The sequence below is a fragment of the Dasypus novemcinctus genome, chromosome 13 (assembly GCF_030445035.2).
Source record: "Dasypus novemcinctus isolate mDasNov1 chromosome 13, mDasNov1.1.hap2, whole genome shotgun sequence".
Classification (NCBI taxonomy): domain Eukaryota; kingdom Metazoa; phylum Chordata; class Mammalia; order Cingulata; family Dasypodidae; genus Dasypus; species Dasypus novemcinctus.
Window position 1 is genome coordinate 100,213,727 of NC_080685.1, and position 15,972 is coordinate 100,229,698.

The 15,972-nt window shown below is 46.3% G+C and overlaps 1 long non-coding RNA gene across 1 annotated transcript; it reads left to right on the forward strand.

The window, feature by feature from the left end:
• Positions 1–2,910: 2,910 nt before the first annotated feature.
• Positions 2,911–7,933, forward strand: LOC111767216 (uncharacterized). The gene is made up of 3 exons (XR_009180241.2): positions 2,911–3,136; positions 4,103–4,274; positions 7,546–7,933. It is a non-coding gene; the product is annotated as an uncharacterized lncRNA (long non-coding RNA).
• Positions 7,934–15,972: the final 8,039 nt, after the last annotated feature.

The window sequence follows — 15,972 nt, forward strand, 5'->3', positions numbered from 1 at the left end:
GGCACTCCTTGCGTGCATCAGCACTGCGCATGGGCCAGCTCCATGGGTCAAGGAGTCAAGGAGGCCCAGGGTTTGAACCGTGGACCTCCCATGTGGTAGGCAGATGCCCTAACCACTGGGCCAAGTCTGCTTCCCCCTTTTTTTTTTTTAAAGAAGCTTTAGATTATATAAATGTTACATAAAAAATATAAGGGATTCCCTTATGCCCTACCCCTGCCCCTCCCACACTTACCCACATTGACAACATCCTTCCTTAGTGTGGTACAGTTGTTACAATTGATGAGCACATACTGAAGCATTGCTATTAACCGTGGACTATAGTTTACATTATAGTTTACACTCTGCCCTGCACAATTTTATAGGTTATGACAAAAGGTATAATGGCCTGTATGTGTCATTGCAATGTTATGCAGGACAATTCCAATGTTCCCAAAATGCCCTCATGTTACACCTATTCTTCCTTCTCCCTCCCCTCAGAATCTCTGGTGACCACTGCCTTTATATCAATGATAAAACTTCTTCTAGTGCTAGAATAATAATAAGTCTATAATAAAACAATAATAAATCTACTTTAGTCCATTATTCATTCCCCAATCTTGAGGATTTGGGGATGGTGATGCCCACTCTGTTTCTAATTGAGAAGGGGTTTCGATCTCATGGGGCAGATGGGTAGAACTCTCTTGCTTGCAGTTGCAGACATTCTCTATTCCTTGGGATGGGCATTGTCCATCATCACCTCCTTGTTAGTTGTCCTGGGTGAGTCTGGTGAACTGGAGAGTAGGTGCTGCATCTCCGCTGAGATCCCGGGCTCAACAGCACATGAACAGACCCAAGATTTACATCTCTGGGACATACATTTAACAAGTAATTGTGCTAATTTTATGTTCAAATAAAAGGGACAGAAGAACCATATGTAGGGAAACTATAAATGAGTCTAGCTCTACTAACACTGGGGAGCATAAATTCTAGATAAATAAATCTTAAACAATTCCTGCATGACATTATGAATTTACCTAACTAGTATAAAAATGGTTATTTAATTATTAAAAATGCTTGAACCTCCAAGAGTGGCTCTATGGCTGCAAACCCCAGAAAATGGCTAAGGGGCACAAAGGGGAGAAAGGAAGCCAGAGGGCCCCATCATAATTTTAATCACAACAACAATCCCTTTATTTATTTTACCTATCAGGGCACTGTGTAAGATTTAGTAAGAAAAAGAGTTCCACTGTGGACAATAAGGCTAGCTGATCTCTTTGGCCCTGTTTTATACCTTTATGATGATATTTCTCAGTGCGGCAGCCTTCCAATCACCTGTATTAGAATCCATCCCTGTCCCCACTCAGGGAAAATGCAGGTTCTCAGGCCCCTACCGAGGGGACCAGGGAATCTGTATTTTAACAAGCCCTTCTCTAGATTCTTAGGTGCTCTAAAGTTTGAGGAGCTCTGCTCCGTGGTGTGAGAACAATCTCGCAAAACACAGAAATAGACTCTTTTTCCTTTGGGATGCCCTTTTGAGAAAACTAGTATCTTTTCTTATTCTATACAGAATTTCTTAGGGGAATAGGCATAGCGGGTTGACCTCAAGATACTCCCAACATGGGCTTGTCTCTCCTTGCTGGAGCCCCTGACTGCCCCAGTAATTGGAGCTAGTACATAAATAAGTGTACGCACCCGTAAACAGCTCGTGGCCAACGTCACGGCCAACCTGCCTCCTCAGCTGAGTCCTGCCAATTAAGCTCTTCTCCAGTAGTACAAGAGCAAGGCCCTTAAACGCCAAGCATCAACAGCTAATAAGAATATCTTGTTGAACAAAGTAATAAAAAAAAGCAGAGACAAAAAAGCTGCAAAGTTTTCTTTGTGATCATTGTTTAACACTGTATGTAATTAAATATTAATGAAAGTATGCTACTTTCATTTTGTGAGCAATTTAATTCAATTAAAAATAAATGGGTCTCCTTGGCTCAGTGGGCATACTGATATACGGAGCAGCCCTGCCCTTAACTTGGTTTCCACTGGGTTTAAATCCAGCAGGGAGAAAAGCTACTGAAACACAAGCCTGGGCTAACACGATTCACTCCTTAAGGTTCAAGGACAGCCAATCCATTGAGTAGATGGCTGTGCAACATTCACTGGGGTTTATTTATAAAACCTATTTTGTAAAAAAAAAAAAAAGAGAAAATTATATATATATATATATATATAAAATATACAGTGTAAGTACAAACTGTCTTTTCCAATCATTTGCTATGTGCTTTGTGGGTATGAAAAACATTTAAGATCATTTAAGGGAAACGGACTTTGGCCCAGTGGTTAGGGCGTCCGTCTACCATATGGGAGGTCCGCGGTTCAAACCCCGGGCCTCCTTGACCCGTGTGGAGCTGGCCATGCACAGTACTGATGCGCGCAAGGAGTGCCCTGCCACGCAAGGGTGTCCCCCGCGTGGGGGAGCCCCACGCGCAAGGAGTGCGCCCATGAGGAAAGCCGCCCAGCGTGAAAAGAAGGAGCAGCCTGCCCAGGAATGGCGCCGCCCACACTTCCCGTGCCGCTGACGACAACAGAAGCGGACAAAGAAACAAGACAACAAGACACAGCAAACAGACACCAAGAACAGACAACCAGGGGAGGGGGGGAATTAAATAAATAAAAAAAATAAATAAATCTTAAAAAAAAAAAAAAAAAAAGATCATTTAAGTTCAAATAAGTCAAATAGCAGGTATCTTGGGGGGGAGGTGGGCGTTGACTGGGAAAGGGCTCCAGGAAACTGCTGGGAAGCTGGAAACATTTTGTATCTTGATTTGGAGGTGGAGTGATGGGTGCCCTGTATCCCTATGTCAGTACACATTGAGCTGTACTCTAAAGGTTAGTGCACTTTGCCCACTTGACTACAAATATTCTATACCTGGTGGGAGGGGGGTGGTGGCATTATTTCTGATTTGGCACCATGAGAGAGCACGTGGGGATCAGGAGGGTCCCAGCTCACCACTTGGCTGGGAAGGCACCTAAAATACTTAAGAACCCTTATTTTGCGGTTTAAAAACATACACACAATTTAAAGAACCCTCAGAAAGCAACTGAACAAGTAAGAGGCAGTAAGTTTCTGCAAAGCTAAGTCCTCGGGGAGGACTCCCCGGGTTTGGTAAGTTTTTGTTTTTGTTTTTTAAAGCTTTATTTATTTTATTATTTACTTCTTGAAAAGGGGGGAAGCGGATGGGATGCCGCAGAGGAGAGAGAGGACAGTGGAGGCAGGAGGACGGCGCCAGGCGGAAGCCGGGAGTCAGGGCCCAGCAGGCCCGCGGGGCAGCCGGGCAGGCCGGGTCACCAGCCTCGGGTCCGGGGCTGGGCGGGGGCATGGCAGGGAGGAGGCCGGGGACAGGGGCTGTGCCCGCGGGGAGGGCGCAGGGGCACGGGCGCCGCGGGCGTTCGCTTCCAGGCGCGGGGCCCTGGGGGAGGCCGACCTGGGGCTCGGCGGTGACGGAGCTGCGGCGGCCACCGCGGTCCCCGAGGCTGTGCTCTCCTGTCGCCCAGAAGGGCCGTTGTTTGGGATGAACTCGGCGACTCCCGAGGCCACGGCTAATAATAACCGTGTTATCAGCCGCGCAGCGCCCCAGGAGCCATCGCCCAGGCCTGCAGGGCGAGCCTGGCTCCTCTCAATGGACAGGGGACAAAAAGGTCACTGCGAAGACCGAATCGCCAGCCAACATTTTACAAGCTGGACGCATTGTCCGTGCGGTGGTTTATCTGGCAGGAATCGGAAGCCGGGTTTGGAAACAATGTCCGCCTTTTAGGTGCAAGGCCGGCCCCTGCTGCCGGGGAGCAGGCTCCAGAAGCCAGGACAGGACGCTTCCTGGGCGGAGTGCGGGGTCCTTACCGCGACAATGAGGGCAAGAGGGTGTCCTCGCCATCCCGCAGGGAACCCCGAGGCTCCCGGGCCCACTGAAGCCGGCCAGGGGCCCTTTCCACTGGGCTGCCCTGCGACGAGACCCTGGGCGGGCTGGCCAGACCGTGGGGCAGGACCCCAGATGGAGGACACGTGGTGCCCCCGATTTGGCCCCTGGGTGGAGGGAAGGCCCTGAGGATGTAAGAACATTTGTCCCCCTTGCAGGAGTGTCACCAGAGCAGGGCACGTGGGGAGCCGCCCTGGCCGACACCCGATGCCTGAGCTTCCTGATAGCCTGAGCAGGTTGAGGAGAGAGCGAGTGGAATCAAGCAGTGCCTCTTGTAAAACTAGTTCTCAGTGGGAAAGAAGAAGGCGGGTGATTGAGAACCAGCCCTAGGTGAGCGTGCAGGACCCACCATTAGCTGCACGAGCTTGTGCAAGAGATTTATCCTCCCAAATATCATTTATTCGCATGCAAAACAGGAAGGACGATGCTAGTTACCACCCAGGGTTGCAGGTGGATTAAATGAGATAATATAAGCCAAGCACTTAGCACAGAGCCTGCCAGGCAGCCAGCAGGCAGTGAAGAGCCTCTGCGCTGGCTGTTCCTCCACCTGGAACACCCTCCCTTAGAAAGGCTTGTTCCTCTGCCTTCCATAGGTCCCTTCCCAACCTTTTCTCCATGGTGCTTACCGCCATCTAACATACTGTATCATTTACTCTTTTATTGTATTTGTTGTCTGTCTCTCTCAAATCAGAGAGAGGCTCTACGAGAATAGGGATTTTCTATTTTGTCCACAGCTGAACCCCTAGAACCTAGAATGGTGGCCAGCATATAATAGTTGCTCAATAAATACAGAATAAAGGGTAGATGGTGATGATGATGAAGTTCAGAGTGTAAAAAGTCCCTAGGTAACTTTCTCACTTCATGTTTCACAAGTTCAGCCCTCTACTAGATTATAAGCAACGTAGAGGCAGGAAGTGGTTCTTGTTGACTGGATTCTCTATACCCAGGTTTGCCAGCATTAGCAAAAAATTAAATAAAAATAAAAACAGGACACTCAGTTACATTTTAATTTCAGATAAACAACAAAAAGTTTTTAATATTGCATGGGATGTATTTATACTAATAAAATTATTCACTGTTCATCTGAAATTAAAATTTGATCAGGTGTCCTGTACTTTATTTGGCATCCCTAGCCATAGACTTAACACAGAGTAAGCTCAAAAGAAGCAGTTGTGCCTGAGTGAATGATATGTTCAAAATTCAAAGAAAACAATGTAAACCTAAACAAAATAAGAAGGTCAGGCCCAGCGGTGTACTGGGACAAGTTTAACTACTGATTATTCAAGAGAAAGGAAAAAGAAAGCCCAATTTGCAGCACTTCCATATTTCCATTGTGTAAATACTCCCACCGTGGACAATTTCAAGCTACCAAGGAGACATGACTGAATGCAGAGTTGGGAGGAGAGGAGCACAATCAGTTTTTTACAGGCCAACATGAGCCAGCTTCCACAATTGACTCGAGTCTAAAAATCACAGGATTAAAAGAAATCAAGAACAAACAGGAAAATGATAAAAGCAATGACCCACCTCCACTCTACCATGCCAAGGCCTGACTGGCCACCTGCTCACACACATTATCTGGACATCACAATTTTCCAAGATAGAAGTTATTAGCTCCATTTCTTAAAAATGGGGAAATCGTAGTTGGAGAGAGTTAAAAAAAAAATTGTCCAGGCATACAGCTAGTAAAACAAGTAGAGCCAGCCTTTGACTTCAGGTCCATCTAAATCCAAAGCCCACTCTCTTTCCCCTAAACCAGCCTGACTCTGCAATCAGAACACAAGGAAGCTGAAAGGCTCTCAGGGGTCAGCGTTCAACAGGTCCACGTGCCCATTCCTCAGCAGAGTTAGCAAACTCTCGACAGAGCTGGAATTAGAACCTTGTACCTCTTGGCTCCCACCCAGCATGTGTGTGCTTGTTTTGTGTCTGTGTGTGGTTTGCGCAAAAATTCTCCAAGTGTGCTTTAGTGGCCTGAGAGGGCTAAGACATAAGCAAGGGTGATCCCAAGGGTGTCGAGAGGTAAGTTGTAGGTGTCAGTTTTGGAGATTTTTTTAAAAAAATGCATTGCAAATCTGAACTAAGGTGTCTGCTTTCTTGATTTTACCCAGGTGATTTGAAAATGGAGACCAGCACAGAGAGCACTTGTCACACGGTGGGGCAGCGGTGGTGGTGGCTGCAGGGGCGGTGGGGTGAGGGAGGCTTTCTCACTTAGAGGAGTTGAGTGATGTCAACTCATTACTTGAGACAGGAACCCACAAAGTTCGGAGGGAGACCCCTGCACCTCTATTTCTCTTTTCTTTTTCCTCCTGAGATGGACTGAGGACAGAGCCTTGGCACTGCCGGTGGACAAGTGCAGCCTCGGGCGGGTGGCGGTGCCTCCTCCCCTTGCGCGTCCCCAGCTGTAGAGTGAGAACAGGATTTCGGGGGCCTTTCCCAGCAATGGAATCTATGACACCCTGTCTTGAACCCTATGTTTTCCCTTCCCCCTCCCTATTCGCTTCCTTTTTCTTGGATTTTTAAAATCCTCTTTCCCCTTTCCTCTTCCCCTTCTTCTCACCACACCTCTTCTGTACCGCAGCCTCGATTTCCCTGTCTCTGTCTCCTTCCCCTCCTCTCTCTATCCTTGCCTCTCCCACTGCCCCCACCCCCTCTGGAGCTCACACTGGCCCTCAGTTATGCAGAAACTCTCCTAACAAAACAAAGAAAACGGGGCAACCAGGAGCAGACCCTCGGTGGGCAGCCAGAGCTCCTCCAGGGCACACAGCTCGTCTGGCCCTGCAGAGGAGCTGTGCCCTTCTCTTTTATCTGGAGAGGATTTTGCCAGCTATACAAACAAAAGATTATGCAGATCATCATAAGCATAAAGGGAAAAAAATCTTGTCTTAACTAAACATTCCACGTTGTAAACCACTGAGTGAGAGCCTTTGGGCACCCCAAGGCCACGAGTCCCCTCGAGAAGCAGGACACCCCTGGCCATTGCCCAGTCCCAGTGGAGGTGGGTGACACATACCAGTGGGAGCCCTGAGGTTGTCCAGCTTGCTCTGAACTCTGCAAGCAAATGAGAGCCCTCAAGGCTCATTAGACCTATTTGTACAGTTCTTCATTGGGAAAAATTAAATCTTCCAAACACAGATAAATACACCCCTGTGACTAAGGAACTAGCTAGCCATGTTTAAATCTCAGCTCCAACTCGGACAAATGTGCTAGTGGAACCCCCAGGAAAAATAAACCTATCCCTTTATCTCAAATTCCCGTTCATTGAGAGGTGAATGCAGGAGTGCCCCGTGAGGGGAGGGCTGCGGGCTGGGGTGGGGGAAGGAGTGGAAAGGGGCAGTGTTGTCAGGCAGAGGAAGCTCAGGGAAATCATCTTCCCGGCCACGTGGCCAAGCCACAATGCTTCTCCCTAGCTAGGCCTGCCCAGGACACCTCCTGACCTTGACGGTTTCTCAACCCAGCACGGGGCTGGGCCAGCCACCAGCTCTCCTCCACCTACACACAGTATCCTTGGAGACTCTCAAAGCCCAAAGTAACACAGAGGTGTCCTCAAAATGGCTCACTGCCTGCCCCCTCTGTATTTCTCAACAAGCCCTATCTTTTCCAGGAAACAGCCCGTTTCTGAGAAAGGTTGGCAGTATCAGAGCATGACCCTGGCAAGAAATGGCCTGCCACATCTGAGGTTCTCTGAGAAGAGACTGTGATAAGAGAAACGACAAGAAAAGAGACAACTGTTGGGAATCTCCATTTTTGGAAGGAGTCTAAGGCTCAGTCATCCAATTTGGTGGCCCCTCGTCACAGGCAGTCCTTGGGCCCTTAAAATGTGACTAGTCGGAACTGAGAGGTGCTGTAATACAATGCATACACTGGATTTGAAAGGTTGAGTTTTAAAAAAGGACTATGAACTATCTCAATAATTTTTATACACTCATTACATGTTGAAATGATAATATTCTGGACATACTGGACTAAATAAAATACATTATTACAATTAATTTCACCTGATTTTTTTTCCTTTTTAAATATGCCTGCTAGAAAATGTGAAATTACATGTGGCTCATGTTCTATTTCTATTGGACAGCACAGCTCTGGAGAATATTTCGCTGAAACACGTTTGAGTCCAGGTTCTTTCAAGAATCCATATTCAGACTTTGCCTCTTTCTGAAACCTTTTCATCTCGAACTAACGTGGAATTGATTTGTGCTTTCTTTTTCCCAGACTAGGGCTCTAAAAGTTAAACTCATCTCAAGCAGGGAAATGGAAACCTCGGCTCAGAAGTCCCTGCCTTCAGCATCTGGGTCTTTTTAGTCCTATAGGCGCTATGCCTGTCCCAGCATCCCTTGTCCCTCCCACACCCCCCTCTGAGCACTGGCTCTTACAAGCTGGCCTTTGGTTTAGAAATAGCAGAATAAAAAGGCTGACAGGAACCTAAGGAGAACATCAAACCCTTTTGTAGTGGTCTACTTGACCCAAACTGAGCAAAACGCTGCTGCATTGGTCTAATTCTTGTTTAAAAAGCCACGATTCTCATTTGTTTTCATATTTTAAATATTACTTGTTCATTGTTACAAAAAAATGTAAAAATAGAAGCCAAAAGAAAAAAATAAAAATCATCCACAATCCCAAACCATTAGCTATTGTTGATATTTTAGTGTTTCGCCTACCAAAATGTTATTTGGCACAACAAAAATAATAGTTGTAATATTTGTTGAGCACTTACTATGTCCGGGTGCCGTTCTAAACATTTTGGACATATTTTCTTTCGTAATAATCCAAAAATAGGTCCTAAATTACCCCCCATTTTACAGATGAGATAAGCTGAGACAGCAAGGTGAACTACCATGCAGAAAGACAAGCAGGTAGTAGGTAGCCAAACCAGTTAGACACAGGTGGAAACTGACGCTGGACATGAAGTACTTACCCTCTTTGCCTTTGGCTGCAGGTTCTCCAAGGAGAGAGAGACACACAATATCACCTCCCCCATAACCTGTTCTCCTAAGGGTGTTCATTTCCACTTCTAACCCTCCTAAATTCACAGTGTCGTCTTTATGTACACCCTAAACTACCATTAGCTGCTTTTTACTTATATATTCATTTATTCAACATATGTGCTTACTTTGTGCTCAGTGCTGTTTAGGCACCTGGAATACAGCAGTGAACAAAATCCACGAAGCTCCTGCCTCCATGGAGCTTATATTTCAGTTTAGGGAGACAAGAAGTAAACAAGTAAATATATATTATGTCAGATAGCAAAGGAGAACAAGCCAGTAAGTGGAGAAACTGAGCAGGGTGAGAGGGCCACAAAGGGAGGACAAAGAGGGCAGTGCTAAGAATCGTGTGGTAGATTATATTATTACTTGCGATTATTCATGCCTTATGTAGCAAATCTCAGCTAAGACAGATTGCTGGGTTTTTTTTTGGAGTGGTCAAGGAAGATCTTCCAGGTAAGGTGGCATTTGAGCAAAGATCTCGAAAAAAGTAAAGAAGCAAGCCATTATGCTTTCTGGGAGGGGGGAAAAACCTTTCCAGGTTTGAAGGTGCAGCAAAAATGCCACAACCCCCAGTAGAGAGCATGGCTGGAGTGCTTGAGGAATATCCAGGGCTGTGTGAGAAGAACAATCAGTGATTAGATAAGAGACTTAGTAAGAGAGAGAACAGATCACAAAGGGGTATTAACAACCACTGCAAAAAACACTGCCTTTTACCCAGAGAGAAGGAAAGACACTAGCAGGTTTTGAGCAGAGGAAATGTGACTGATATCTTCAGAGGATCCCTCCAGATACTTTCTCAAGCATACATGTGGGGCGCCGGTGTGGAGTGACAAGCTGGGAGCTCGGCAGGAATCCATGTGAGAGAAAATGCTGGCTAGGATTGATGCAGCAGAGGGGGTGAACGGTAGTCAGATTCCAGCTGTTTTGATGGTAGAGCCAGCAGGATTTGCTGAGGGATCAGATGAGGGTATGAGAGAAAGAGAAGTCTTTAGGAAGACTGTCCTTGAGCAATTAGAGAGAGGGTCACCATTAAATAAAATGTGGAAACCTACTGGTTTTGAGTGAGTGCAGAAATCAGGAATTTGTTTTTTGTACATGGAAAGTTTGAGATATCTACCAGGCTTCGAGGTAGTAAAAACGTCATGAAGAAGTGCCTATTATCAGAGTTCAGGGAATGGTCCAAGTCTGAGATAGGAATCTGGATGTTTCTGGCACATAGATGGCATTGAAAGCCATGCCCCTGCATGACATTGCCTAGAGAGCAACTTGGTAGAACAGAGATAAGGACTTTGGACTAAACTTTTGGGCCTTCCAACTGGTAGGTCTTGAAGAGATGAGGAGGAACAGCAAAGAGGACAGGGAGGGAAGAGACAGGGAGGTTAGACAACAGCCAGGAGAGGGCACTGTCCAGGCCAGGGCAAGAGAGCGTTTCAAGTCAAAGGGAGGGATCAACCATGTCAAACGCTGTAGCATAAAGTACAGACCGAGAATCGCCACTGGATTTGGCAGTTTGGAGGGTGTATCTATTATCAATATGGGCACGTGAGACAAACCAAGAGGTCATTCCAAAAGAGTTGAGGATGAGGAGAAGGTGTGTCCCTCCACCCTTCTAGCCTGCTCGTCTTATGGTCCTTTCAGGGCACCAGTGGGTCAGTTAGCTGCATTAGTATGTTCTTTCTCGACTAAGTGGGCTTTCTATGCAACAGTCACATCTCTCATTATCATCCTAGAAACGTTGATAATTAGATGATCAAATGATCATTTTTTTAAAAGTTGATGACAATTGGTGGTGAGTTTTGCGGGTGAGTTTCGCATTTGGATTCCTCAGGGCACAATACATCTTCCAAGGCTTTGGTGAGGTGATAAGTCATGGAAGAGGGATGACATATTCCAGTCTTCCATAAACTTCCAAAGCAGGATATGTTCAGGCTATCACACCTCTAGCCAGGGGAGACATCATCTCAACAACAAAACAGTGTAGCCTGTATGTTAGAATGTTACTTCATTGTTAGTAAGTAGTAATATTAGATGAAATAGTCAAATGGAATTGCCTGGGATTCCATGAGTAGACCTAATACCCCAACAGCTATAAATCAACTCAGTTCTTATTTTTTCCTCTGCTTTCTGACAATCACAAGATGGTCTTCTTCTGTAAAATCATATTTGGATTATAGGTCTAAATTCATATATTTTGCCTCCAACCCATTCTGCAGGGTCCAGCCTGATTCTCAGGATCTATCAGTCCAGCTCTCTTTGCCCGCTCCTTAAATAATTCGTTCAGAAACTCTTAAATGCCCTTGGCTCAATAGGTCCAAGCCACGTGAAATGGGGATATGACTCACTCGGCAAGGCCACCCTTGGAAATCACTTATCCTTCAGTGTTCAGGCTTGATCCGGCTCGTGATGGAGGACCGTTTCCAGGGCCTGCAGGAAGTGCCAATCGTAGGCGTGCTTCCTTCCTCCAAGAACAAGAAAAGTTGGCTCTGGAAAGAAGGCAGGCCGACCTGCTTTATTTGTATCTGGAGTCTTGTCTGCTAAACCCAGAGGCCTCTCGGAACTTTCTAGAAGCAGCGTGGCTGGGAATGCAGACTTTTCCCACAAACAATCATTTTGGGTAATTACCATTTTCTCTTTCAGTGTGTTGGGCTGCTTTTCCACCCTTCTGAATAGGTGCAGGAGTGTTCTCTCTATTGCACCCACCCTGCTCCAGAGGGCTTTTGTTGTTTCCAGAAACTAACTCCTTTAAAAGGTTCATGCTAGTGTTTGCATATGCAAAACTTTTGAAGTGTTTGAGAACTGTTGTGGGCTTCCTTAAAATCTATATAAACTCTACAGACCATTATTCATTGTGTTATAACCTATCAAATTGTGCAGGGCAGAGTGTAAACGCTAATGTAAACGCTAGTCCATGGTTTGTGGCAATGCTCCAATATGTGTTCATCAATTGTAACAAATGTACCACATTAATGAAGGATGTTGTTAATATGGGAAAGTGTGGGAGGCAGAGGGAGTGGGGCATATGAGAATCCCCTATACATATATATTTTTTTAAAGATTTATTTTATTTATTTCTCTCACCTCCCCCTGCCCCGACAAGTTGTCTGTTCTCTGTGTCCATTTTCTGCGTGTTCTTGTTTTTGTCCACTTCTGTTGTCAGCGGCACGGGAATCTGTGTTTCTTTATGTTGCGTCATCTTGTTGTGTCAGCTCTCCATGTGTGCGGTGCCATTCCTGGGCAGGCTGAACTTTCTTTCATGCTGGGCGGCTCTCCTTATGGGGTGCACTCCTTGTGCGTGGGGCTCCCCTACGCGGGGGACACCCCTATGTGGCACAGCACTCCTTGCACGCATCAGCACTGTGCATGGGCCAGCTCCACACGGGTCAAGGAGGCCTGGGATTTGAACCGTGGACCTCCCATGTGGTAGGCAGATGCCCTATCCACTGGGCCAAGTCCGCTTCCCCCCCTATATTTTTTTATGTAACATTTATATAATCTAAAGCTTCTTTAAAAATAAAAATTTAAAAAAATTTTTTTACTCTCTATATACTCAACATGCAGGCTACATTCATTCATTCAACAAATGTTCATTGAGCACCCACTAGTTCAAGGCCCTGGCAAGTACAGCAATGAACACAGAGACAGAAATTCTTTTTCTCATAGAGTTTACATTCTAATGGGGAAGACGGAAAACAAACAAAGTAAAGGAGTAGAGCATATAAATTATACGGTGACAAAAAATAGGGAGGGAAAAAAAAACAAAAACCCAGGGAACCAGGAGAGGGAATGCCTTGGGTGAAAGGGTGGAAAAAGTTGTAATTTTACATGGAAGCATCAGGGAAGAACTCATTAAGAAGGTGTCCTCTGAGCAAACACCAGAAGACAGTGCAGGCGTGAGCTTTGTGGACACCTGGGAGGCATCTCACCTGGCAGAGGCAACTGCAAGGACCCAGGCCCTGAGGCCAGAGTGCTCCTGGCATGTTCCAGGTACAACGAGGCCAGCGTGGCCAAGGGAAAGTGAATGATGGGGAAAGAAACAGGCCAAACCGTGCAGGTCCCCATAAGGACTCGAACTTTTTCCCTAGTGAGAGAAGACACCACTGGAGGATTTGGAGCAGCCGAGTGATGAATTCTAACTTTTATTTTAATAGGCTCACTAGGCTGCTGGGTGTAGAAAAGAAGGAATAAGAGGGGACTCCGGGACCCCAGTTAGGAGCTAATTCAATAAACCAAGGAAAAACTGACAGAATCAGATCACCCATCAAAATCACCCAGAGCCTCTCTGAAAATTGCAGATTCCAGGGCCAACATTACTTTAGACACACTGAAATGGAATCTAAGGTCTCAGAACTCTGAGTTTTTCACCCATACGACCAGCGATTGTTTAGGTATCCTAGAGTTTAAAATTCATTCTTCTATAGTGTGCCAGTTATCAATTTATTGCCTCTCCATTCCAAAATCACCCTTCACTTCCTGCTATGAAAAACTGGATCTGCACCCTTTAAATATTTCCCTTTGGCAGCTGGCACAATATTAAGCTTGGTCAGAAGAGGGCACTGCAGAGACAGTGCAGGAGGGAGAGGACCTCCTTCCTGGTTCTGGTGTGCAGACTTGGCAAGCTCCTGAAGCCCGTGCGGCTTCTCCTGGGCCAGGCTCCGACAGCACACATGGCTCCCCAGTGCCCAGCTGCTGCAGCACGGGTGGCTGCCCCAGGCCCCAGCCCCCACCATGTGGACAGAACTTCTTCAACGCCAGGCTCCTGCTGTGCAGACAAGTCCTCCACCAGCCAGCTCCTGAAGCACGGGTAGCTTCTCCAGCACTAGGTTTTGCAGTGCATGGCAGCCAGCCGTGCCCCGCATCCAGCCACTTTCCCCAGAACACTCCCTGAACCTCCTCAGCAACTTGCCCCTGCACCTAGAGAGGAGATTAGCAGTGAGTTCCAGACGGCAAATTTCCAACAAGTTCCACCGACACAGCACCACAGCAGCTGCACCTCTCCAGCAAGGACTGGAGCCCTCCGCAGGCTCTTGCTTGAGCCTCTATTTCAGACTTAGGAGTAGCGGCTGCTACAGCTGCTAATCCTATCTACTTTAGAGTTCTCTTTACTTCATTCTAGCCAAGCCTGCTTTATTCCAATCCCCTGTTATAGTTCATGACTCTTTTCATTAACTTCTCCCTGTTGGAATTACTGTGTGGTTTCTCTCTCCTGTTTGGACTCTGTCTGATATAGAGAACGTCTCCTATCTGGAAGGAAATTTAGAAGTCCAGCCTTTAAGACGCTGAATCTGAATATTCCAGTTTCCACCCAGTTGCCTGGCAGAGCTTTGGACATGGTAGATCATTAGCTCCATCTGTATCCAGGCTCTCTGTCTTCACCTCAGTTAGGTTGCAAGAACTTAGAAAGTATAGTTTCTCCAAACTGCGGTGAGGCAGAGCCCAGCAGAGCGCTTCTGGCTGAGGGGTGAAGAATGATGGGCAGGTCCTCAAGATACATAAATAATCTCTGAGCAGCATCAGGGCCTTCTGGAGGTTCTTCCAGCACCAGGAGCCTTCCTACAAGGCAGATGCTTTTTCCCGGTTATCAGCTTGTTAAACCTGGGGAAACTGAGGCTGCTTGGATTAGAAAGCATTACCGAACGCTCATAATTATAAGCCTTGGAGTCGGGCACACTTCCGTTGGAACCCATCCCTAACACTGTCTGTCTGACCTTGGGCAAGTTACTTAAACTGGCACTAGTGAATGTGATGTTGATTGTCCCTTCTGAGAAGTGAAAAACTCCACTCTTCAAACCTGCTTGTTTATCAAGCCACCATGCTGTCTGATAAACAAGTCTGCTGGTAACCAAATTGAGCGGCCAGTTTGGGTCCCAATAGTTAGAGCTCGTGCAGTTTCCATGGAGAGCTCTTTGCCGCACCTGTGCTTCCCCCTTCCTTCTACTCTCATCGCTGACTCTGATCTGAGGAGTCATAAAGAAATGTCAACCCCTGAGCCACCTGACCTCCACAGACAGTTCACCAGAAAGTCTGGAGAGCACTGTCCTGTAAAAACATAAGGTGAGACATATCATTTTAAATTTTCAAGTGGCCACATTACAAAGAAACCGGTGAAATTAATTTTATTATATGGTTTAACCCATTGTATACAGAATACTATCATTTCAACCTGTAATCCAGATATTATTGAAATACTTCACACTCTTTTTTCTGTATTGGACCCTTGAAATCCCAAGTGCACTGCACACTTACATCACACCTCAGTTCAGACCAGCCACCGCTCAACAGCTGCCCGTGACTACCGACTACTGTGTTTGAGAGAGCCCAGCCAGCCAGGCCCTCTACTTCAAGAGGAAGACAGAGAGGCTCAGAGAAGTTTTCTGAATAGTCCTTTCCAAGTCATGTAACTAGACGACGGCAAAATCAAGACCCAAATCCCAGGCATCTGACCCCTTGCCTGGATGGAAACCCAGCTCTGCCCTTACTAGCTGTGTGAGTCAAGACAAGTTACCTTACCTCTCTGACATTCAATTTTCTTTTCTATTAAAGTAGAAATAATAATTAACCCTAGGAGCTGTGGTAGGACTAAACAAGGTGATAGATGTAAAGCCCTTAGCCCACAACAAGCGCTGGCTAAACGGAGTCATAAATTATCACACTCAACTTCACTAATCGCACTGCCTTTCCCTTAACTTAGGGTGGGGTGGCAGGTGGCAGAGAAGGTGTGGCCACCCACAGCACCCCAGCGGCTCTGGATGTGGCCTTGACTTAGCAGGCTAGAACATGTTGTGATGTTACACTCACCCAGCAAACTTTAATAGCTCTTCCTCTATTTCTAAGTTAGAAAGCAGAAAAGTGAGACTCATAAAGGAACCGTGATGAATTTAAATACGTATGTATCAGCAACAAGAACAAAGTCATAGGAAGAGTCTTGAGGTGGGGCACTCTTCATTGTCAAGAGGAACCATAGCGGTTGGGAAAGGTGGAGGTGGAAGCTTCTCAGAACCTTTCTTCATTTAAGAATCTCAAGTGGAGCAGTGAAAAAGGAAGGA